The sequence below is a fragment of the Trachemys scripta genome, chromosome 21 (genome assembly GCF_013100865.1).
Source record: "Trachemys scripta elegans isolate TJP31775 chromosome 21, CAS_Tse_1.0, whole genome shotgun sequence".
Taxonomy (NCBI): Eukaryota; Metazoa; Chordata; order Testudines; family Emydidae; genus Trachemys; species Trachemys scripta.
Genome location: NC_048318.1, coordinates 7,628,213 through 7,653,345, shown reverse-complemented (window position 1 = coordinate 7,653,345; position 25,133 = coordinate 7,628,213). Strand labels below are relative to the sequence as shown.

Here is a 25,133-nt window from a genome sequence, read left to right as displayed (position 1 = left end):
CGGGAGGCGAGAGGCGCGCAGGAGAGGCGCGCAGGAGCCGGCGGCTGCCCCCACTTTCAGCAGCCCAGCTGCGCGCTCCCTCCCGGCCGGGAGCATCGCCTCGGAGCTCGCCCGCCCGGGCGCTGCCTGCCCGGGGTTGTCATGGCAGCGACTCCATCACTGACCAGCGCCCGGGCTCCGGCCCCGCCACACTGAGCCGCGCGCGCGGAGCTGCTGCGGGGCTCTCCCACTTTAACCCTGCCCGCGCCGGGCCGGATTTAACCCCCTCCTCCCCAGGCCCTCGGTAAACACGCTCGCCGTGTCCGCGGCCACCCATTTCAACGACTTTGCTCCTTCTAGAGCAGGGAAGCGCCAAGCCCATCGCCAGCATGGATTACTGCCTGGCAGACGGCGCGGGGTGCCTCTGAAGCCACCCGGGATTATTACAGATGGGGAAACTGAGGCACGGAGCAGCAAGGTCACACAGTGGCTCAGTAAAAGGAATGGGAACAGAACCCAAGGCGCCCAGTCCTGCGTGTGCGAGCCATAACACCACACTTCCTAACAGGGGGCTGAGAAGCTCTTACATAGTAGCTAGTTTAATCCCTAAATACTTTTATCCACTCATAACTTCGGACATATTGCAGTTGCATTATGCCTAGTCATTTCTCTCTCCCTCCACCAGCTGCTCAGGGTGTTGCCATTTCTATGCACAATTTCCTGCAGATAAAAGGTGCCAGGTAGACAGCCCTGGAGAACGAAGTCCTTTATTTAGCCGAACAGGTACAACGCAGGCAGCCGAAGCGCCAATACCTTAGTGTTAAGCCATGGCACACATAACTCCTGAAGTCAGTGCAAGCTGCAGGCGCCCAGCTCTTGTGAAAGTCAAGCCCTTCCTGCCTGCTGTAAATGGTGGTTTTAATGGTGAAGACACCTAGGAACTGAGCTGAGACTTCCCAATTCATTTCCACACACAGGGCACCCACCAGCTATTAGATAGCACCTTTTTTGTTAAATTCCTGCCAACCTGAGCTGGATTCAAACCAGTGACCTAGATGTGAAAAGATCCATAGCCCGCTACTAATCCCCCGAGTCTCCCACTCCCCTGTAAACTACTATTTAATTCACTAACTGTGCTATTTAATTTCTCAAACATTCTGAGATTTGCCTGGTAGAGAAGACACTATCAAATAAAGCCTTATTATTATTACTGAGCATGCTAATGGATCACAAGAGAAGGGGATTGCTTTGCCAGTCTCTTTGCGCCTTCTTGTTCCATTTTTTTTAAAGCTTGTTTGCTCTGAATTTAGCACTGGGAGAAGGTGCTGGATTGACAACCCTAGAGGCAGAAGTCATATTTATCCACAGCTTCCCCATTTTAGGAACAGACTTCCAATAGGAGGAGTGGGACAAACAACCTAACTAAGTTTAAGATGGAGCTTGATATGTTTATGATGGGGTTGCCTGTGATAGCAGAGGACTGGACCACATGACCCAGAAAGTCCCTCCAGTTCAATTCACAGCATACATACAGCAAAGTTAGCTAAAAGCATAAAACATTTGAGCTGGAAGGTTGCAATGTAACACTACTTTATTTCTTACAATTTGGCATGATCACGCACACAGGAGCGTGCTGCTTCCCAAACCAGAGGGACACAACGACCCCACCTTACTATTTCCCTGTAGACTGATTGCTGAGCCACCAGATTGCACACTTCCCTACAGAGGCTTCTAGCCTGCAAGCAGGACCAGGACTACCCTTAGGATTTAAAGTGAGAGTTTGGTGTTTTTACAGCACTTTCCAGCCCTAAGTTCCTATTTTGCCCCCTGCTGTAGTAGGGAGACACTCACTGGCATGAGGAGTTCAGTCTCAGTAGTCCATTCGGTCCCGATGACTGCCAACAAAGGGTTAAACTGACTTAATTCATTGTTTCCTCTATTGTTGTAATGCTCCAATGCCCCAGTAAGGATTGGAACCCCATTGCACCCCACCATACAAAACAGAGTGGAAGATACATATGAGGCAGTGTGGAGGCTTTTTTAGGAAGAAACCTGAGAGCAAACTGGGCTTATTTCACACAGATCTTCCCAATTCTCCTCCAGGCTGTTCGTGACCTGTCTGTTTGTAAGAGACCGTTTTCCTTTAGCAGCAAAAGAGGAACTCTTAAGAGCCATTCAGATAACCCCTCTCTGCCTGTTTCCCAATGCACAAGGTGCTGTGTTGTATTCTAGGTTAGTGGGAGCTGCTTAAATTAAAGGCTTGTCTATGGTGGGGGAGTTTTTTCAGGTAGAACCCCTCCATGTGGACACTGTTATTCCAGTACACATAAAACCCATGAGATTTATCGATCACAGGAATGTTGTACAACACTCACTAAGACTCCAAGTCCCACCACAGCATACACTGGGCTCAGTTGAAATCATCGGATGGATTCTCTTTGGCTGTTCTCAAGTCCTGGGTGGGCATCTGATGGGGAGCTCTTCCTCCCATCTTTCACACCCCACTAGTATAAAGGGACAGTCAGCAGAGTAACACTAGCCTCCATCCATATGCCCCACTCCTTCCCTCTATGAGCCATCCTGTCCTTCATTCTCATGCAGCCTCCGGTCACTTTTTCCAGTGGATTTAAACAAAGTGAAGAATGACTCCCACATGAAAAGGGCTGGGATAGGAAACAGTGAGTGAGCCTGTCACTTGTCAAAATCAAGGCTGCCTTTAAACATTAAATGTGCCATTCTCTAACCACACCACCATGCTGCCTGGGGTGATCTTTCCACAGGCCAGCCTGCCAGTCTCTCTGCATCAACTCCCCTCCCCATTTAATATAAAAGAGCAGCGTTGGAGGCAATAATGCTTCGGGCACGGAGGATGAAAGGAATGTTGAAGAGTCTGGATTGGGGGGATATGAGAAAGATCTGAGCAGCATTTAAAGAGAAATTAATTCAGCTACACGAACAGGAGAGCTGAAGCATCCCCTGAACCAATTCGGACCACACAGAGCTCTTCACAATGCAGGATACCGAGCGGCAAAAGTTTCAACCAATGAAACAAAAGAAACAAACACTGAATCATTGGAGTGCAATTTCATTGGCTGATCCGTGACGCTGTGATTGGGTCAAGCACGAAGCAGCACGGTCCAGCGGTTAGGGTGTTAACCTGGAACATGGGAGACCCGGGGTCAAATTCCCTGCTTCGCCACAGACTTCTCTTTTGACCTTGGGCAAGTCACTCTGTGCCTCAGTTCCCCATCTGTACAATGGGGATAAAAGCACTACCTCTACCTGTGAGGGTAAATACAGTAATTATGAGGAACTAAGACTCTACAGGAATGGGGGCCATATATAAAATAGAATAGATAGACTAGAGTGAGGTGGGGCAGGGTTACCTAGCAATAGGAGATTGGCAATGCTCTGATGATTTTCAGTCATTTCCCCCTCCCAAATCCAGCCTGCTCGTACCAAGTCCTACCGACTCCCCACTCCACTTCTCTGTCTCTCCCTCTTGCACAGACACAATGTACAAACAAATGAGCCTGTCACAGCTCATCTCCTCGCCGTTCACTGTAATTGGTTCAGATTTTAAAACTATCCATAGACAGTAAACACATGCACCCAAACAGCAAAAGAGGAAAAGAAATCCAGCTTCCTTTGAAATATTCTGCGGCTCCAGGAGCGGAGGAGCCAGCAGTCGAGTCCAACTGTGACCGTGCTGCAGCAGCAGAGAGAGAGCTTTGTAGCTTCCTCAGGGGACCCGGGCAATCATTTTCCTTTGCTAGATTTGGACCACGACAGAAGGCTGGGGTCTGGTATACATGGGGAGGGCGCTTGCACACTGGCGTCCAACTGAACTGAGAATGTGACATCTTGTCCTGATCTCTCCCAGCTTTCTTCATAACTAAAGATCTGTTTTCCTTGTGCCTGTTGCCTGCCCAGGGTAAATATGGAAAGAAAAATACCCCCAACCTGTTCCTTCTTTCTAACAAGGCTAAATGCCCCCCCTCTCCTGGCAGAGTCCATAAACAGAGTGCGCAGGAGGTTCTGCAAAGCAAGGTACAGACTGGCAAGGAGAAGGCTGGCTAAGGGTACTGCTGTGTGTGTGTGGGTGGTGGTGGGGAGATATTAGCGTGAGAGATTTAAAGACAGTCTAAACTGGGATAGGATTTTCCCTGGGATTACCAGAAACTGGAGGGAAGGGGGCTGCATCGACTGATGAACCTAGGAAAGGCGAAGGGGCAGGAGAAGCAATAGTTCATGGGTCTAGTCTATGGAGAAATCCCCAGGGAGAGTCTGAAGGCGGTAGAAGCTATCTGAATGAAAGCAGAGCGCCCAGGAATCTTGCAGTGTCATAGGCTGAGTGGATGGGAGCTTTAAGAGTCCGGATAAGGTGTGGAGAAGCAGGCTGAAAGCCTGGCTGTATCAGCGAAGCAAAATGCTTTTGAGGTGATATTTACTCATATTTCTAGAGAGAAGTGGACAGAGACAGTGCAAAATTCAGAGAGGGCGAGATTGGACAGGCAGACAGTGCAAAATTCAGCAGTTCATAAAGACTTACATCTTTCCACCCTTGACTCACGTGGCCCCGTCACAGTTCTGCTATGACCTTCAACTTCAAGCAAGGGCATTTTCATGCAAACACACCCCTAAACTCACAGCAAATCTCTGTAAAAACCACCAAGTTCCACCTGCGTTAGCATTCCCACTCGGCTCTGATGCAAAAATGACCCCTGGGTCTTGTGACTGGTTTGCAAGCCTTCCAACACACACAGGCTGAGCTTCTAGGGGTTTTTAGCAAAACTAGAAATAAGCATAAGCAAAATCTCCAGATCTGAATGCTTCTGAACTTTGAGGAGCTTTGGGATCAGGTTCCAGATGCAAAAATTTGCAGCCAGGGTTTCTCTGTCAATTTGTAGTTAAGGGCTGTGAGTCAAGTGAAGCCAGGTCAATTTCATGTTATTTCAGTTTTTCTGCAAACTTGGCACAGTGTTCATGTTTAGCTTACATGTGGGTGTGTGTAGGAGGCCATTGATATACAGGTGTGTACACACACGCACGCGCACAATGAAAGAACCAAACACTACACAGAAAATATGCGCCCACTAACATGGAAGAATTTCATTTCAGATACAATTTCACCTGCAGAAATTCTTGGTATATTCAATGTATACAACTAGATGAGCAACATTTGGTTTCAATTTACAGACTCTTATGGGGAAAGAGCTCAGATTCTGCACTGAGCTCAGATACTACAGCATGAAACCTGACGATGGATGGACACGTATACACTTTTGAAATTGCTAACTCTCATCTGAAACTTAATTGATCCAAAACTCATCTCTAATAGTCATTGTAACACCTATGCATACAGTACCCTTAACATACATACACACAATTATTGCATCAACCTCTTTCATACAACATGTTAAGATTTATCCTTCAGCGTCCTCAGGGTTATAAATGTGCTTTGCAAAACCGCACACTCGCTATGTAAGCAAACCCCCCATTAAAGTCAGTGGGTCCTAAGAGTCTAAAAAATAAAGATTCATTGATAATACAAAGGATTTTCACCCCTCTGCACTGACATAGGACACACAGACTAATTTTTTCCATTGCTAATAGTGGCCCCAATTAGGAAACCATGATAGCACATGGTATATGGCTGGTGACCTTTCAGAACTCTCTCCTCCCCAGAGGAATTCAGACCATGAACAGAGATGATGCTCACAGAAGGTCCACTGCAACTCTGCTGTGTCAGATCTCAGACGTTCCCAAATAATTATAGTTCATTCCACCCCACAGCTCCACCCGAGGAGTGATTCACTTTCCCTTCTGCTGTTTTTTTTTTTTAAACCCCTCCCCACTTGGTGTCTCACAATCCCCAGGCTCCCCAAACCCCCAAACTGCTCCAGCTCTTGTCTGGCTAATGCTTTCCGGGAGCTGCCCCAAATAATTGTTTGATGTACATTCAGCAATCGCAGCAGCAGCTGCTGTCACATTTGAAGAGGAGCGATGATTATTAGCAACATATTTATTGAGTTTAAAAAACATAATACAAGAGGCTCCGCTAATCCCCCAATAAAGATGCAGTTAATATTTAACTGGCATTTATTTAAACTTACAGTAACTGTCCTATTAAATTTAAATTAACTGCGCATTTGGGAGCCTTCCCCTAAAGCCTAGCCAGGATTCTGCAGCTCCGGTCCTTCTCTTCCCTGCACTTTACACTAGGCGCTTGGCCATAAAAAGAACATTTCCTTTGCCCTTTAAAAAGCTAGTCAGTTTGGGGTTGGTTTCGTCTCTCTCTCTCCCTTCTTCGCTGTCTGGGTCTTATGTTAAAATGGAATTTAACTCTTTCCAGCCCGTGACAGGCTATTTTGGAGGCTGAGCAAAGAGCCTGACCTTGCAGACTTTTGCTCACACCAGTAAAGCCCGCTGACCGCCAAGGGGGCTGCTGGGGTGGGTAGGGAACAGCCACGTCCTTAAAAGTTGCAGGATTGGCTCCCAATGAGTCAGCTCCTACCCAGTAGTGCCCTGCTGGCTTAGGTGGCCAGTGGAAGATTCCCCTTCCCTGTGAGAATCCTCAGGCTGTCCTGAACCATCTCCCCTCAGCATCAGCAGGGGCATTGTTGCTAGGAGTAAGCCCTTGTAGGTTGGTAGCCACCAGCTGCTATAACAGCCACATGTTGCTGGGGCAGATTACAGCAACCTTTAGGCTGCTCTAATGTATTATGGACTGGGCAGACAGCCCCAGGGTATTGGCTCAGTGGGAGACTGGGGTGCACAATTGTCTTTGCACCTTCCCTCAAGTCTTAGTCCAAGCATTCCTCAGCCCCATGGGAGAATCAGGGCTCCACTATCTGTTTCGCTTGCCTACCTTTACCCAGCAAACCCCAAACAATGATTTTATTTACCTCGTGCCACGGTTGTACGTGTCCCTTTAATATTTATATCGGGAGTCCAAAGACGTTATCTTGGAAATCCAGAGCAACACAGGCACAGTGGAAGTTATTAAACAGAATTGATCTTTGCTCTCCTTGGTACAAATCAATATTGTTTTTTATATAAATCTGTTTCTTGTGGCATTGTTGGGAGCTTAGTTGGTTGCAGTAACACTTAAAAAGTCACTCCACAGTCAGACACTGCTTCCTCACCTGCATTTGATCAGGGCTGAGTCAGGTGCCAGAGACATCTATTGGTGTCAGATAAAAGCATGCCATCAGCCATCTAATAGTATTTTATAGGCATATGGCATTAACTCACTGCTCTACAATTCACTCCAGGCTGAATTTTAACAGGGAGTAGGAGGGGAAAAAAGCTGAATAGGCTAAAATCAAACAAGGCCTAAATCTTCACCTAAAACATTCGTGAGCACTGGAGCAGTTTGGTTAAACTTGAAAAACCACAAACAAAAAGCTTCCAGTTGGGTAGTTTTATTCCTCTTCTGCCATAGACTTAGCCTGTAAATTCTCTGGGGGTAACGAGTGTCTTTTTCGTTACAAGGGTCTACAGAGGGGAGGGAGAGCTCAGTGGTTTGTGCATTGGCCTGCTAAACCCAGGGTTGTGAGTTCAATCCTTGAGGAGGCCACTTAGGGATCTGGGGAAAAATCAGTACTTGGTGCTGCTAGTGAAGGCAGAGGGCTGGACTCGATGACCTTTCAAGGTCCCTTCCAGTTCTAGGAGACAGGATATCTCCATTAATTAAAAAAAAAAAAAAAAAAAAAAGAACCTAGCACAACGGAGCCCAGTAGCAGGGGCTTACCAGATCTGGCTTCAGTGCTGAGGTTTTCTCACTAAGTCGCCCCCTTTGTGGAGTCTGGGATATTAATGTAAACTTTAGAATAATACAAGTCTCCCACCAGCACTTGGCTCTCTACAGGTTTTGACTCCCTAGGCTCTCCAAGAGGGAATGAAGGCAAGTCAGTCTAGAAAGTACAACTCACACAATCACAATCTTCCTCCTCCTCCCTGCTGACTGAGCTCACGCTGCCTTTATACCCCTAGTCACATGCTCTAATCATATGACCAGGGCCGCTGAAAGCGGGTTCGGGCCCCGGTGAAAACATTTTTTCGCCCCCCCCCCCCCCCCCCCAGCAAGGGCGGACCGGCTAAACAGGGCTGACGAGAGGGGGAGGAAGCCGGGCCCTGAGCCCCCTTCCAGACCACCGGGCCCCGGTAATTTGTACCGGCTTCCCCCCCTCTCGTCGGCCCTACATATGACACCTGGATTGAGATTTGAACTAGTCACAGGTGAGGCTCAACCCAGCACACCCTTAAAGAGCTAGTTTATGCTGATAAACCCAAACTTTGTTGAGACTTTCAGGCATTTTGACAAAGACAAAAGTCTGGATTCAAAAAATGGCCAGAGGCGAAGTTGACGGAGGGTGCTCTCTTAGTAGCTAGAGCGATGTGCTTAGGACACTCATCTGGGAAATAAGAGATCCAGGTTCAATTCTGTCTACCTGAGGTGGGGAAAGAAGTTGGACTTGGTTGTCCCCCATTGCAGGGAAAGGCCTGATCTGAGAAGCTATGGGATAACCCGGTGTGGGGCTCTGCCAGTCTCTCCTCTGGAAGCTGTTCCACTTTATATAAATAACTAAAGCATAATTAGAGCAGGACTTGCACTCGGTTCTCTCACTGCCTTGGTAAGGGCCCTAACCACCAGGCTACATAGTTATTCATACCAGCACGCCCTGACCTGACAACTCTCCATTGTCAATCACACCGGCAGTTCATTATCATTCATGATGACAATGAATAGACCGTGGGCCAGGCAGAGTCACACTGTTAGCTAGGTGGCACAGCTAAGATATGGCAGACTCAGGGCCCCCAATGACGCTTTAATGATTTATAAAAAGTAGAACAGCTTCAACAAGAGAGAACGCCCCACAGCAGCATAGACCAGCGTACTCACCCCCAGTGAGAGGAACCAAATTCAAATCCCTTTTCCACAGCAGGCAGAATCGAACCAAGGAGTTTCCCATCCCAGCAGAATGCCCTAACTGCTGGGCTAAAGCTTACCAGGCAGGCCAGAGCTTCTCCTGCAGCTGTTGTGTAAATTCAGGCCTTTGCTTTTGTCAAAAGGCCTGAACATCTAAATGGATTTGTTTATGGTCAAAACAAAACATTTTGTTTCCCTCTTACCACAATATTGACTTGAAATTTGATTGACTTTTTGATTCACACAAATATTTCTGGAAAAAAGAATCACTTTTATTTAATTTATGTATTTTTTTTTTTTAAATTGCCAGCTCCTGCTCCTGGATGCTCCTCCCAGACCAAATCTATGGCTCTTTATCAGGTTCGTGTTTTGCTGATCATAAAGTAACAGCGCTTCGTTTCACATGGCACGGGGGCAGACAAATCATTCACTCTGAGTAACAAAAGCAGGGCTCACCGCTGTCGCAGTGAGTCAATTTTACTTCGGTTGCCGGCCTACTGACCCTCGCAGCATTCCCCATCCAAGAATAATATTAATAATAACCATGCTATTAAGCAAGATGCTTGATTTGAAGCTGAAATTTTTGAGAAATGATCTCATAAATTAAATTCCCGGGGTACCATCTTTGAGAGTTAAAAGGCACAGTCGCCTCTGAATTCTGGGAATTGAGCATAATTACATGGAAATTGACGAGGCACAAATGCCAAGAATTCTGTTAACCTTTAATATCTTGAAAAAACTCTCCCCTTGTAATTATCTCTTTCCTTTGTCTTAAATGTTACTGATGAATATTTAGTGGGAAAAGCAAATAAAAGGAGGCTGAGGGGTGATGGAAACTGGAGCCCTGTGTAGAATAACTCTACAAACTTTGTGACTTGAGACTGGCTGTCACCAACAGCCCAGATCTAAATGTGGATGCAGTGCAGACTGTGAGCCAGGCACAGAGGCTGGATCGTGCAGGCTGCCAGCTGGGGACAGATCCCTGCACCCACATGTAGACCCCAATGTTTTCAATAGGAGGATGCCCATATGGAGCAGTTTGCAGGATGGGGGCCTTGGGATCTTGGCTCTGTCTCCACAGCAGATTGAAGCAAGCCCACCGTCCAAACACCCTTCAGCTTTCTTTATTCTCTTATCACTTATACAGATTCAGCTCCATTCATGTTGATGGAAGATGCAAAAAGAAGCCCCATTTGACCCCAAGTACAGAGAAACGTCCACACTGTGTGGTACTTTTCCAAGCGCACCTCAACTAGGAACTTGTGCAGGTTTCCATCATTCTAGGTATAAAACAACCCCCCCCCCCCATACACTCCCCTCCTAGGGCTGGGCACTGGCCTTCTCACTAAACATCGAGTCTGATGGAAGGAAGACAATTCTCTGCCAGTGAGAACTGCATTAATACCAGTGGCATTTCCCCTTTACAATGATGATAAATATGTGCAGAGAACAAGGTCTCCGGTGCCACTTCCTCTCTGTGAAATAGAAGTAGAAGCTGCTGCTCTTTTGCAGTGTAGGATCATTAGCCAGAATCCAAGGAGGGTGATTATTGGGGGCAGAGGGGAGCAGCGCCTGAGGACCACAAACAAGGCACAAGGCACACTCAGTTACCGGAAAGGGTTGCAGGGCACTGTTCTCTCCTCAGGGGGATACTGTTAGGAAGATCAGTTTGGGTGACTCCCCTCTAAGTGCTATATCTGACCGACTCCTACACCCAGATCCATGGGAAAACCACAAAAGTCCCCAAGCAGATGTGGTGGGCTATCCCAGAGCCATCAACCCTGGGGTCTCCGACTCCGAGGCAGGCCAGCAGAAGGGCTGCCGAGGAACCGGGCTGGCAAACTGGCAGGAAACCAGTTGGTTGGAACGTTGTTGAAACTGTACCATCTCCACAAAACTTTTCAATTTAGACAAATGGGCAAATAAAAAAAAATGTTTCATGAGAATTTTTCTGACCAGCTCTAAATGATTGCGAAAACACCACCCAGACTTATGCACATACTTAGCTTGACTCCTGTGTGTAGCCCCCAGGACTAGGAAGAACAGTCTTGTGATTAACACACTGGACTGAGAGTGAGAAGATCTGGATTCAATTCCTAGCTCTGCCACAGATTCCCTGTGTGACCTTGGGTGAGTCATTTCATCTCTGTGCCTTGATTTCCAATAGGTAAAATGGGGCTTGCAATACTTCCTTTCTCCCACCCTTTACCAGTCTTGTCTATTTAGACTGTACACTCTCCAGCACAGGGACTGTCTCTTACTATATGTAAGCATAGTGCCCCCTAGCACAAGCTACTAGGTACAACTGAAATACAAGGAAGGTGAGAATAATAAGCAGGTGTAGGATCAGAAGCAAAAGGTGAGGCTCCCAACTTGACAGTGACAGTGACTCTGCACTGGGAGTGAATAGCTCTGGCTGGATAAGAATTAACTCAGCCTTTCACCAAAGCCTCAAACTGAGGCAACGTCTACACTTGGAGCTGGGGTGTGACTTCCAGCTAGCCCAGACATACTCACGCTAGCCGCTAGCGTGCTAAAAATAGCAGTGTGGTCCTGGGAGCCTGGGCAGCAGTGAGTGGTGGCATGGGCTAGCCGCTCCGAACACAAGTCCGCCTGGACTCCATGGGTATGTAGTCAGGTGGTTAGTCAGGCCTCCATTTGCTGCTGCCCGCGCTGCTGCAACTACATTACTATGTTTAGCGCTCTAGCTTGAGCGTGTCTAGGGGAGCTGGGAATCACACCCCTCACTCCCAGGGGATATGTAGCCTAAGTCATTTACAGACACACTTCCTTGTTCCAGTAAGATCAAAGCCAGAGGGGCATATATTCAACGAGGACAAGAGAGAGAATGAAATAAAACAGGTTAGATCATTATGCACCACACTTACTCCACCCCCTAAAGATCTGAGGAACTAGCTCAGCAGTTACACGGAAAGGAAACACACGTCAAAGCCTAGAGATGGGTCCAATCTGCTTAACTGAGATATGGCCCCAAAGTCGAGGAGCGTCTATCTGTTGCTTTGGACTCAGGCCCATTGCTAGTGCAAACATGCGGAAACCTCTTCCAGGAATTAACCCTGCACTGAACCTGGCTAGTTCTGACCTCAGCTCATGGCCGATGCTTGCTCTCTTTCTCTCTTTGTCTGTCTTAAAATGGAGAGAGCTTTCCAATCTCCAAGCTGCTTTTATGCCTCGTTAAAGGGTTATAAAAGCTGTCTTTATATTCCAATAAAGCAATATAAAAACAACCTTTTTTGCAGTTCAATAAAAGTGGTTAACTTTTCCCCTCCATTAACGCTCCTTTCTGCAGTGGTGTCTGCACACACCGGCTGCTGCCTGGGGCTGGAAGCACGCAATGCTATGTGAGAGGCCGCTCTAGTGGCATTAGCGCCCTGGAGGCCTGGGCGGGAGGTTTTGCAAGGAAGCAAAGCAGTGAGGCTGAATTTGTGAGCAATGCCAACAACACAGGATCAGGACTTCCAAGCCAAAGCAGAAGGCGGAGGTGTGCGTAACGACGGGGGAGACAGGTTGCCATGCAAACACAAAGGGCTGCAAAAATGACACACACACAAAGCAACTGGCCCTGCAGAGATGTGTCTTCTTTAGTCAATTGTTTGCTTCCGGGGGGTAAGATTTTCCATCCTTAAAACACGGTGCACAAATCGGGGGATGTGCTGTGGCTTAAAAAGATGAAAACCAGAATGGACAAAGCCCTGGACTTTGCACTGCATTGGCTGGGAGAGATGGACTAGGTCATCCAATAGAGCTTTGGCACCTCTGATTTCTATGAGCCATACCCTGAAATCCGTACGAAGGCAAAACTTCTCTTGGAGTCAATGTGGGATCAGCTTCAGCAAGGACTGAGAAAGCTCTTCAAGACTTGGCACTATGATTGACAGGGTGTCCAATGTGTTGTCTAGTGGATAGCCTGGAACTAAAATGACCTAGATTCTAGCCCTGATTCTGCCACTCACTTGCTGTGTGACCTTTGGCTACTCACTTCCCCTCTCCTTGCCTGTTTCACCTCGCGCCCTTTGTCTGTCACATCCATATGGATTTTAAGGTCTTTGCAGATGGGATTGTCCCTTTCTGTATATCTGTACAGTGCCTAGCACAATGGGGCCCCGATCTCAGTCAAAGTCGCAGACACTGCAGCAATTAGTCTGTACCGTTTGCACAACCATCCCACGGATGGCAAACGCTCTTCCCTGACAGCTCCTCTGACCTTGGAACTGAACAAAGAGGGTCTAACTAGTCCCAGTGCCCATCTACCACCCTCTCTAGGCAGTCAGACAAGGAGGTTTATTATTTTCACAACAGCCTGTTCGGCAAGGTTCACATAGCTCATATGAATCAAGCGGGTTTGGATTTCATACATCATTCATCCCCCTGCACCAGCAAAATGAAGGGTTGGAGGGTTTCTGTCTGCAGAATACAGACTGCAGAAGAACCCTGTTTAGACACATACACACACACTTAACAAAAGTCACAATGCTTTCTATAACAGCCAATCTGCTCTCAGCAGCACAATAAGAGTGGTCAGATTGCGCGTGTAACGTCATGGAAGTAGTGCGCAGCCATCTTCACACACTCCTTGACACCTGTTTCCATGCACACCCCATAGCCTGCCCCTCTGCCCCTATTTGAATGTACCCACAATTGCGCTGCTGCACCTCAATGCTAGATCGCGCCAAGATTTGCTACCACAGAAAGCACAATGACTTGGAAAGAAGCCTGTTCATTAATCCAGCTAATTAACATTACAAGGCTCATTTTAGGGATGCACGTGAGGCAAAGAAGAGAAGGGGGTTAGAGCCTCCAGCTCCCACGAGGACTCAGAGATGTTTACAATCCCTGATCCAAGGAAGTCTACAGTGTACTCATCGTGGCTTTCTAAGGAGAGGCTGTACAATTGAGCTCCTATTAGCAATTGCCAATCCTCTTTGATTAGCACCGGATTGATTTGCTCCTTGTTTCGGTGGGAATGGCAGCCTAACCCTGATGGGAACTTATAGAGCATGTCAGCTAAGGAAACCCGGCACTCTAAGCCGATCGGCTCATGCTGCATGGGAAGGTGGAAAGTCAGTTGTCCCATTTATGCCCAGCCCAGTCAGGGACTGAGCAGAGCTGCCATTTCCCAGTGGGGGTACTGGGAGGAGTCACCCGTGTTTGCAGAGACAGATGTGCACCTGCGGCTACATCTCTCCATGTTGCTGGCCAGCATGCAGGGGGGGCAAAGCCAGGATCCTGCCTCCTTCTCCTCATTTCATGCATCCCCTACACGTTGATGTAGGGAGGGCTAAGTGTGAAAGAGAGACAGAGCGTGAGAGCAAGCAAGCATGTGCATGACAGGATGAGAGAGTATGTGTGTGTGAGATCGAGTGACAGAGAAGGGGCCCTGCAGAGATAATTACTAATGGCTTCAGAGACAATTTCTCATGCTACAACTTTCTCCTCCTTCCATTTACCTCCCTTTTATTTCATGTGCATTGCCTCTCCCTCAACAGTCCTCCCAGATCACGCTACATTAGGTTACTTGTAAGCTGTCGGCCATGAGTCAGTCCCAGATGTTCCCTACCAGGGAGCGCCGGGCCAGGAATGACATTTCAGGAGACCAAGCTGGCCAACCACGACTGCCCGCCGGGCAAAGTCACTCAGAGGCTGGGACTCTGAAGTCCAGCGCTGTGGGGCAACGTGGGCCCAGCCCTTTCCCCGCCAGGTCTGTGTGGTAAATGCTGGACTGCGCACAGGTGCCTCAAAGCTGTGCAGAATGAGATGAAACTTACAAGTAGGGTTGGTCTAGAACCTATTAGAGAAAGGAAGCTTTGTAGATAGTGCATGTGCAGATGAGATAGAAATCGAGTGTGGGGGTGCCAGATGGGTACCCCTTGGATTAGGAGTCAGGGCGCTGGCAGCACTAGCATGCCACTTTTGAGTGTGCCCAAAGGGTCATGCCAGTGACAGACTGTTGTGTGCACATAACAGTTGGTGTTATGTACATACACTTGCTAGCTGGGAAGTGTTGTGCTTTCTCCATAGATATATACTGTGCGTGTGCGTGACAGAGAGACAGTCAACATATATAAGCACGAGTCTATGTATGTACAGAGTGGGTGCATGTGTGTATGCATATACATGGTGTGTGATATACACACTCACACACACACACACACACACAGAGTAAATGTAATCCTACAAAATGGGAAATGAATTTGGTCTTGAAGAGAGTGTGTGGTTATTTTGACATTCCCATTTATGATGACTATTAATCGGGTTTATTACAGCGACACGGAGGGACCAATCTCAAGAACAGGGCCCCATTATGCTAGGCACTGTACAGACAAATAGACAGTTCCTGCTCCAAAGAGCCTTCAGTCTTTGGAAGGAAGATTGTGCTTAATGTCCCTATTGCAGCAGGAAACCTGATGTTGGGGGAAAGTGAGAGATGATATTTTGGAGCCTGGGGAGGAGGAGAGAAGAGGTTAAAACCCATGTTCCTCTTTACCTGCACCAGACAGTTCCTGCTTTATCCCCTCACAGGACACATTTCTCAAAAGATTGAGGAAAGGGAGGGAAAGAGAGAGAGCGAACTTTGTCGCATTTAAACTTAATTATATAGATATATATAAAAAATGCCTCCAAGTGAGCGATTGTGAGAGGGGCTTTCAAACACCACAGGAAATGTGAAAACGGGAGCATGGATGCAGCGGAGAATGGTTCGTAAATGCCTGCGGTTAGGGGGGATAAAAGCAAAGGCAGCCGTCTCGGATGCGTCTCACTTCAGAGGGAGAGAAAAAACCCGACGTCGTTAAATTCTGCCCCAGATCTGCCAGCGCGGAATTTTTTACTCCACTTTCAACGTGGCAACAGAATTATCTCCTTGAGAAGCTGCCGCCTCCAGGCCGTTCTTCGGGATGTGATTGGAAACAGAGGATGTGGACTCCTGCTGTCGTTATGATCAGGATTGTTTGTTAGTTGTATTACGGTAGCACCTAGTGGCCAGGGATCTGTTGCACTAGTGCTTCAAACTGGGTGCTAGTTCCAGCATCCAGTCGCAAGGCTCTGGCCCGCAGCTGAGTCAGCCCGTCCATGGTTAGGGGCGGGCAGCACTGGCTATAAGAGAGAGTCTGTTCAGGCAGGGAGAAGAGACCCAGGGTCAGAGGAAGGAGCTGGGAGGGGCGTTGCTGCTCAAGCCAGGCAGCAGATTCCTGGTCCTTCCCCAATGGAAGTCAGAGTTGGGTTGGGGAAGGAGGTGGAGACCCTAAAACAAACAGGGAGGAGGAGCACAAGGAAACAATGAAGTGAGGCAGATCCGAGGGCAGCTTTCTTAAGAGTCGGGGCATGAGCCCTGGTGCCCACCCTCCTGTGGGCTTACCATGCCCTGGAGTTTCCATTGGATACACGATTCTGCTTCCCGTCCCAGCCTGAATGGTCACAGAGCATTGCTGGGACTCGTCAAACAGCCACTATGGTTCACTGGAGAGCGGGCTGCCTTTCAGTGTGTGTGGGAGGAGCAGGGGGAGATTCCAGTCAGTGTGGGCCCATCTATCTACCAGACGGCTGCCTTTGCTTTTATCCCCTAACCGCAGGATTTACAAACCATGCTCCGCTGAATCCATGCTCTCGTTTTCATAGTTCCTGTGGTGTTTGAAATCCCCTTTCAGTTTGGGCCCATCTACCTACCTGGCCCTTGTCACCATAGTATCTGAGCACCTCACAATGTTAATGTATTAACCCCCCCTGGGAGGCAGGGCAGAGCTATTATGCCCATTGCACAGGTGGGAACTGAGGCACAGAGACTAAGTGACTCGCCGACAGCCTCACAAGAGGTCGGTGACAGAGCAGGGAATCAAACCCAGGCTCAAAAAACTAGCCCCCCATTAAAGAGAAAAGCTGAACGCCCAGGCCTGTGTCTGTCCTTGGTGAACTCAAGGGGCATATCTGCCACTGACTCCATGTGGAAGCAGGATCCCGGACATGAGCTGTCGCTCATGTTGCTGGTGCCGTTTGCAATGGAGTGGATGGACCCAATGGGCCTGATCCAAAGCCCAGTGAAGTCAAAGGGAGTCTTTCCACTTTGAATCAGGCCTGTCTTATTAAGGGGCCACCATCCCACTGATGAATAATCCTGTATTGCTTCTGTATCTCCAGCCAGCCTCAGGGGTGCGGGGTGGGGGGGGAAGGAGGGGAGGAGGGTGTGTGAGGCAGAGGATGGAATAGGGCTCTCCTTGTGCCCTTATATTGAATAGGCTTTTTGATTCCCGCCTTCCACTCCCACCTCCCACCCCCAAAATCAGTTTTTCTGCAAGTTCAGGCACCTCTGTCTGAGCGTCATCAGTCACTGGCTGAACTAGACTGTCAACGTCCCGCTTGCCAGTTTTAATAAGCCCTTTCGACTGGCACCGGTGCACATCTAACAAACGGAGCTGGCCAGGTTTCTCCTCGGTGTAGCTTAATTGGAGTCGGTAGAGTGACACCAGGGGGGAATCTGGTCCAGAGTCCCATACTGGAGGCCACAAGTCCAGCTGGCCATGCATGCATGCATCCGTATGGCAGGAACAGTGCCTGGTGCAGGAAATGGCTAAGGGGACTATGTTGTGTCTTTGCAGGGGGAGGGGACAGACCGAGAACTAAGTAAAGCAGATTCCTAACAAACAATATCAGCCAGCAGTTGCATAGCACATCACTTCCTTTTAGTGCCACAGAGATCTGACCCAGAGAATCCGCCTCACACCCCAGTGAGGCAGGTACATTTCCTCACTCCCATTTCAATTATGCAGAAATAGTCACAGAGAGGTTAATAAGAAGAGATACTGGCTCTTTTATGACATGCTGCAGCTGTAGATCTCATAGTGCTTCACAGAAGGAAGCAAACATCATTATCTCCATGTGAATTAGAGAGAAATTAAGGCACAGGGAAGTGAAGTGATTTGCCTACGGTCGCAGGGCAGTGGCAGAACCAGGAATAGAAGCCAGGTCTTCTGGTTCCTAGCCCAGCATTCCAGCCACTGTTCATAAATTGTGTAGTCATTTGCTTGACCACTCTTTGGGTCATTATGAAATTTACTCAAGAGACCAAATAACCAACGTCAGTCAGGTTTATTGCTACGAGCCAATAACAAGAGTTCTATACGATACCCAGCTCTGGGAAGCTGTCTCGTGCAGCGTTGTCACATTCGCCTTACGCAGAAGGTGGGCTCCCCAAGTTACACATCGCAGCTGGTAATATTTATAGGATGATTTTACAATACATATTTCTTTACAAGTCACTCAAGTTCACCCCATCAGTTTGGCCTTGTTCCTTAACTTCTTGTTCTCCTCCTTTCCTTATCAAGGTTTTGGATACTAGAATTCCAGGTACTGGTCCAGGAAGGTACCTTCTAGGTTTATACCGGGGTACACTAATCATCTCTCTTGTCCTCTTCTTTTGGGACGTTCCAGTACTGGCCTGTGAGAATAACTCCCTACCTGTTGCTGCGTAAAATACTCATATGTCCTGTACCTGACAGCTTTCCTGCCTATTTAAGCCAAAGCTTACTTCCCCTAATGCAAGGTGTTATGGGATACTTCGCATAAGAGAACAGGATTATAGTAAAGGTATAGGCCCATTTAGGCTATATCTCAGCTATAATACTTGTGTGTAATGTTCTTTGTGCTTAATGAATACTAATACACAAATATATGGTGCAGATTATACATATTATTAATATGATATATATGCTAGCCAGTAGACATTGGTCAATACTACTAGGTCACATGTAGCCCTTGGGTGATTTGCCCAAAGGCACAGGCAGAATAGATCTCAGAAGTTCCTGGTTTCCAGGCTTCTGATGAAGGAAGCTTATCTCAAGTGTCTGAGGCCCACCGCAGCCCGAATCCTGGATGAGCCCCCCACTTATGTGGTATTTGGTATCTTGATTGACACACCGGGGACCTCGCGAGCTAAAAGCATGAGTGGTTACAGCTTGAGCTAAAGATCCTGCCGTCCCTGGCTGTGGCTGTAACAGACTCATATCCTCTGTGGGTTGAAGACAAGCGGAGGAGACCTGTAACACACACACCAACAGTGGGGTACATCAGACCTCAATTCCTTGTGGTCATTCCTCCCTCAGTGGCCTATCAGGGCTTCTCCATTTCCAGCTCCCATGATTGAACTTCCTTCCGTTTGCAAGTAAAATATGAACACCCCCTTCCTCGGTATGATCGCCTCAGCACAGGAATAAGTTCTAGGCGCATAAGCTGGAAGCTGCCTCCACACCTGTCTCTTCAGGGACTCAAGGACTTTGCCTTTCCTATCTCCATGGCAATGTGACATTGGCTGCAGAATAGAACTGGTGTAACTGGGTGTTGCGCCACTGAAATGAATGGGCTAGATCCACAACTGATATACTTGGGTCTAGCTCCACAGAAGACTGTGATGGGGTAGTCTGCCCCTTAAAGGCAGTAGTTCCTAGTTATCGGCCCACCCTGCCACGTGGCATGGACCTTTTGGGGCTTGAAAGGGCCAATATAAGGACCAAAAGGGGATGTGGAGAGAGAGAGGAAGAGGTCCCAGCAACCACCGGTGAGTGGGAGGAAATCACATCACAGTATCTTTAAGAACCCAGTATCAGGAGCCTTGTAGAAAAGTGGGGCAAGGCTCCCCCCCACCCAACCAACTGGGGATGAGCTGGGAGAAAGGGACCAGCATAAATACTGCCTCCTCTCTCATAACAGGCCCTTCAGGGATTGAGAAGGCTCCAGTCGGGCCCTGAGTTAGTAGGGAGAGGACAGCAGCAGGGGCAGGTCTGCCTGCTGATCCCTGCCAGCTGGAGGACAGAAGGACTGATCGGGAAAAGGGCCAGCCGAGGAGAAGCTGCCTGCCATTCTACAACTGGCCTAAAGTACCACTCCAACCTCAAGAAGGAGAGCTAAGGGGCTCCTTTCTTAAGGAGCGGGACAGAGGGATTGTCCAAAGTACAACCCAGCTCCAGGAGAAATGCTGGTGCCCCCTGAACGCGGGAGGAACCTGGACAGGACTCTTACCTGGACCCAGAGTGGGGGTGAACATGAGCCATTAAATAAGTGAGTTGCCCTCTGCAGAACGAATGAATAAACCAGAACCCGCAAACGGGGGGTGGGAGGTAAGTCTGGTAATTGATTGAAAGAACCAGCGGGGGCGGCGACATGGAGTGCACCAGCAGACCCACGAGGGGGTGGGGCAGAGCAGCTCATGTCTTGACCAAGTCACAGGGCCAGACTGCAGCTGAGGAAAACTGGTGTAGCTCTAATGGAGTCTGTGCCTGATGACGTCAGAGGATCTGTTCCTCTGGCTTGATCTTTTCTGATCGTTCCAAGCAAGGTTTTTAAGAAAACCTTAATTTGGTTACATTTGCAATACAACCACCACAGTTCACAGCAATTACAGTGTGATTACATGGTAGTTATGATTTTGATACCTGTAATTTCTACTGCATTCATATACCTAGAAGGTTAACTCCATGACTGTGAGGAAGGGGCGATCCTGATCTAATTTGGCAAGGTTTAAAAGCAAGGCACTAGCAAACATTAGAGCAGCAAACAGCTAACAGGGGAGTTTCTGTGTGAGTTTGCAGGTAAGACTTTCGTGTCCTCTTTTTTTTCAGGAGTAGGGGCTAGGAAGAGAAAACAGCAGTGACTACCGAGGCAGCAGCAGACATAGCCCCGGGAGGAGAGGAGACAAAGAAGATGGTCAGAAGCAGAAGCTGCGGGATGTATTTCATCCTTGAGTGAGTATCTGATGGAAGCTACTTACGCATGAAATATTGCCTGATAGAGCTCAGGGCAGAAAAGATCCAAGGATTAGAAATGCAGCTGGAGACAATGATGGAATTCAGACAGGGATTTGAAGGTATCATGAGTTAATTCAGTTTAAACTAAATGGAAGGATAAACAATAATAGGGCTGCAACTAGGGTACCTGAAAGGCAAATTAAAAAAAAAACAAAAACAGGGAATTAGTCAGGGAAGTGGACTGGACTGAAGAACTTAAGGATCTGAATATGGGGGAGGCTTGGAATTATTTAAGTCCAAATTGCAGAAGCCTGAATCCCAAGTAAAGGTGGTTGGGGGGAGATTCATAGGGAGGGTCTACAGATCGAACTGGATGAACAAGCATCTGAAACAGGTTATTAGGAGAAAGCCTACAAGGACTGGAAGAAGGGATGGATCAGCAAGGAAAGCTACCTCTTGGCGGTCAGAGAGTTTAAGGATACAGTGAGAACTACCAAAAGCCAGGCAGAGTTGGACTTTGCAAAGGAAATTAAAACCAATAGGAAAAGGTTTGTTAGCCATACAAATAAAAAGAAAACAAGGAAAGAAGAAGTGGGACCGCAAAGCACTGAGGATGGAGTAGAGATTAAAGATGATCTAGGCATGGCCCAACACTGACATGAATACTTTGTCTCAGTTTTTAATAAGGTTAATGAGGGGACTTGGGGGCAGTGGCTGGGTGGCTAATAGGAGCAAGGATATGGACGTAGAAATTATCACACCTGAGGTCGAAGTCAAACTCAAACAGCTTAATGGGACCAAATCAGGGGGCCCAGATAATGTCCATCCAAGAACATTAAAGAATCTGACTGTCATGCCGTCTGGAGTGGCTCACGATCATAAGTGCCTACCTCAGCGCAGACGCCTCGAACTGGCAGTATGTTCGATAATTCAATTTCACCAACCCAGTACCAAATGTGAACTCCAAAAGCACTACAACAGTCTTATAATAGAGCCACAGACAGTCCCCTTAGACACCCCAGTCTATCTTGCTACTCAGGCAAGCTGGCCTATGTGGTAGATGGTCACTTACTCCCAAAATCACAGAACATTCAGATTATGCCCGGTCCCAAGAGATCAGTTACTCACTCAGGTTGATTTGCACCCAGATCTCACACCAAAGACAATGCTGGTAGCCAATTCCATAGTAAACTAACTAAAGGTTTATTAGCTAAGAAAAGGGAATGAATTATTGAGAGGTTAAAGCAGGTAAAAAAAAAATATATATGTACAGTCTATAATCACAGGCTATAATTTCACAAGGTCGCAGAGATGTAATGATCTGCCAGTTTCCCAAAAGTCTTTTACAGCTATTCAGATAATCAGAGACTCTCCGTCTTCTCGTTTGGTTATTCTGCCCTATTAGAATCCAAACAGTCCAGAGATGAAGAATTCTTCCTTATGTCCATATTTATAGCTTCTTCTCACGGAAGTTCAGGGAAGACACCCCCACCCCTAGGTCAGACTGACAGGAATCATGTTTTTTTTTCACCTTCCTCTGCAGCACGGGGTGTGGGTCACCTGCCAGGATTATCTGGGTACATCTCAGTTAATTCCTTGCTATTGCAGGGCTCTTGGGCGCTGGGGCACCTTGGTCCTCCCTAGTCTCTGCATGTGGCACATCACAGTCTATCCTCCTGCGGGCTGTAATATTTTGATCTAACTTTGGTTGTTGGGGGTAGTGTTCAGGTGCTGGGGGGGGGGAGGGGTAGTGGTGGCCTGTGATATACAGGAAGTCAGGCTAGACCATCTGGTGGTCCCTTCTGGCCTTAAATTCTTGACTCAGTGATTAATAACAATGTCACTAATGTACTTGAATTCTAAAAACACACACATGAAGTGAGCAAAGGGGTAATTACTGTCATGTAGGTAACCTTAATTCTGTAATGTAGAGAAGTGGTTCTCAACCAGGGGTCCAGGGCCCCCTGGGGGGCCACAAGCAGGTTTCAGGGGGTCCGCCAAGCCAAGCCAGCATTAGACTTTCTGGGGTCCATGGCAGAAAGCCGAAGCCCCACTGCATGGGGCTGAACCCCAGGGCCCTGAACCCCACCACCCAGGGTTGAAGCCAATATCTGAGCAACTTAGCATCACACACACCCCTGTGGTGTGGGGACCTGGGCAGCTGCCCTGCTTGCTACCCCATAACACTGGTCCTGGCTTTTATATGCAGAAAAACAGTTGGGGCACAGGTGGGCCATGGAGTTTTTATAGTATGTTGGGGGAGCCTCAGAAAGAAAAAGGTTGAGAACCCCCGACGTAGAGAAAATTCCGATTACGTGATTTAATGGTGCAGAGTTATTCAAAAGCATAACCATGGTGCTGTATTTGTAGGGTATTTACAGCCCCTCTATTATACATTGCAACACTTCATTATATGCATACTCCCTCCAGCTAACTTTAGAAGGGATGCAGGGTGACAGCCGGTATATATCTGAAGGGTGTAAACCCCAAGGAGAAAGTGGAATTGACTAGAGCAGTCTGAGAGGAGCAGAGCTAGGAGCAGTGGAATGAAATTAAGGAAAGAGGCATGTCGGTTGAATACCAGGAAACATTCATTTATGCTGAGATTGACTAGCCTGGGGAACATTCTCCCATGTTGCTTGCCTAACAAAGTTAGGACAAAGAACTGGAGAATATTCAGCAAGAGACAGTTCTGCACTAGATAGCCCATCCAAGGCACTTACATGGCCCCTGTTACAGTAGTTGTGATGGGTTCGGTCACAGAGACCCTCTTGGGACTGTCACCTGATGTGCTGAATTTGTCTCTGAGCCCGTTTTCCCTTGGGACTTCAGAACCCTGCTTGTTGAGCCAGACACGCTAGCCTGCAGCAACACAGACCCGGTCTGGTCCACGTCCCCAAAGCTGCAGATTTTAACCAAAAACTGCTCAGCAGGTCACCTATCTCCAGCACCCAGGTCCCAATGCGATCCAAACCCCAAATAAATCCATTTTATTCTGTATAAAGCTTATACAGGGTAAACTCAAATTGTCCACCCTCTGTAACACTGATAGAGATATGCACAGCTCCCCCAGGTATTAATCACTTACTCTGGGTTAATTAATAAACAAAAGTGATTTTTATTAAGTATAAAAAGTAGGATTTAAGTGGTTTCAAGTAATAACAAACAGAACTAAGTAGGTTACCAAGCAAAATAAAACAAAACACGCAAGTCTAAGCCTAATACATTAAGAAACTGAATACAGATAAATCTCACCCTCAGAGATGTTACAATAAACTTCTTTTACAGACTAGACTCCTTCCTACCTAGTCTGGGCCCAATCTTTTCCCCTGGTACAATCTTGTTAGTTTCAGCTCAGGTGATAACTCGGGGATTTCTCATGACTGGCAGCCCCCTTTGTACTGTTACACCCCCTTATATGTCTTTGGTACAAGGCGGGAATCCTTTGTCTCTCTCTGGGTTTCCACCCCTCCTTCTAAATGGAAAAGCACCAGGTTATAGATGGATTCCAGTATCACATGACATTAGGGTGACCAGATATCCTGATTTTATAGGGACAGTCCCGATATTTGGGACTTTTTCTTTTATATGGGCTCCTATTAACCCCCACTCCCTGTCCCGATTTTTCACACTTGCTATCTGGTCAACCTATGTGACATGTTCACATGTCCTGTAAGACTTAATTACCCACTCGCTGGCATACATTTATACAGGAAGGCTTACAAGTAAACAGAGCAATTTACAACCAATTGTCCTAGTCAATGGGAGCCATCAAGATTCTTAACTGCCATTAATGGCCCACACTTTGCATAACTACAATAGGACCTCAGAGTTATATCTCATATTCCTAATTTCAGATACAAGAATGAGACATTTATACAAATAGGATGAACACACTCAGTAGATTATAAGCTTTGTAATGATACCTTACAAGAGGCCTTTTGCATAAAGCATATTCCAGTTACATCATATTCACACTTATAAACATATTTGTATAAAGCATTATGGAGTGCAACATCACAGTAGTATCTATCCTCACAGCGCTCCTGTGAGATAGGGCGGTGCTATCATCTTGTTGTGCACATGGGGAGCCAAGGCATAGAGAGAGAAAGTGATGTGCCCAAGGTCACACAGGAAGTCTGTGGCAGAGCAGGGACATGATGGCAGGTGTCTCAAGTACTAAGCTAGTGCCCTAACCACTGGACCATCCTTCCAGTAAAGTGGTTTCCAGCCTTGTCTTCCAGGGCCTTGATTTTACACCATTGGAGTCAATGGAGATTTTGCCAGTGAGTTCAAAAGTTCGGCAAGTTCAAGGTTTATGATGGTGTTCCCCATTTCTCTAAGAGTGGCCAGGATTTGCAGGTCTCCCAGTAGATCTTATTCACCACGTGTTATTTTCATAGTTAGAGTCACTTGCTCACAATGAGGGGCCGAGCTCAGGCAGGGACATGTGGTACAATAGCCATTGA

General features: G+C 47.5%; 1 protein-coding gene across 2 annotated transcripts in view; it reads right to left on the bottom strand.

The window, feature by feature from the left end:
- The window catches only part of NTM (neurotrimin), a 676,988-nt gene that overhangs the window by 277,412 nt on the left and 374,443 nt on the right, over window positions 1-25,133 (bottom strand). The window lies entirely within an intron of this gene.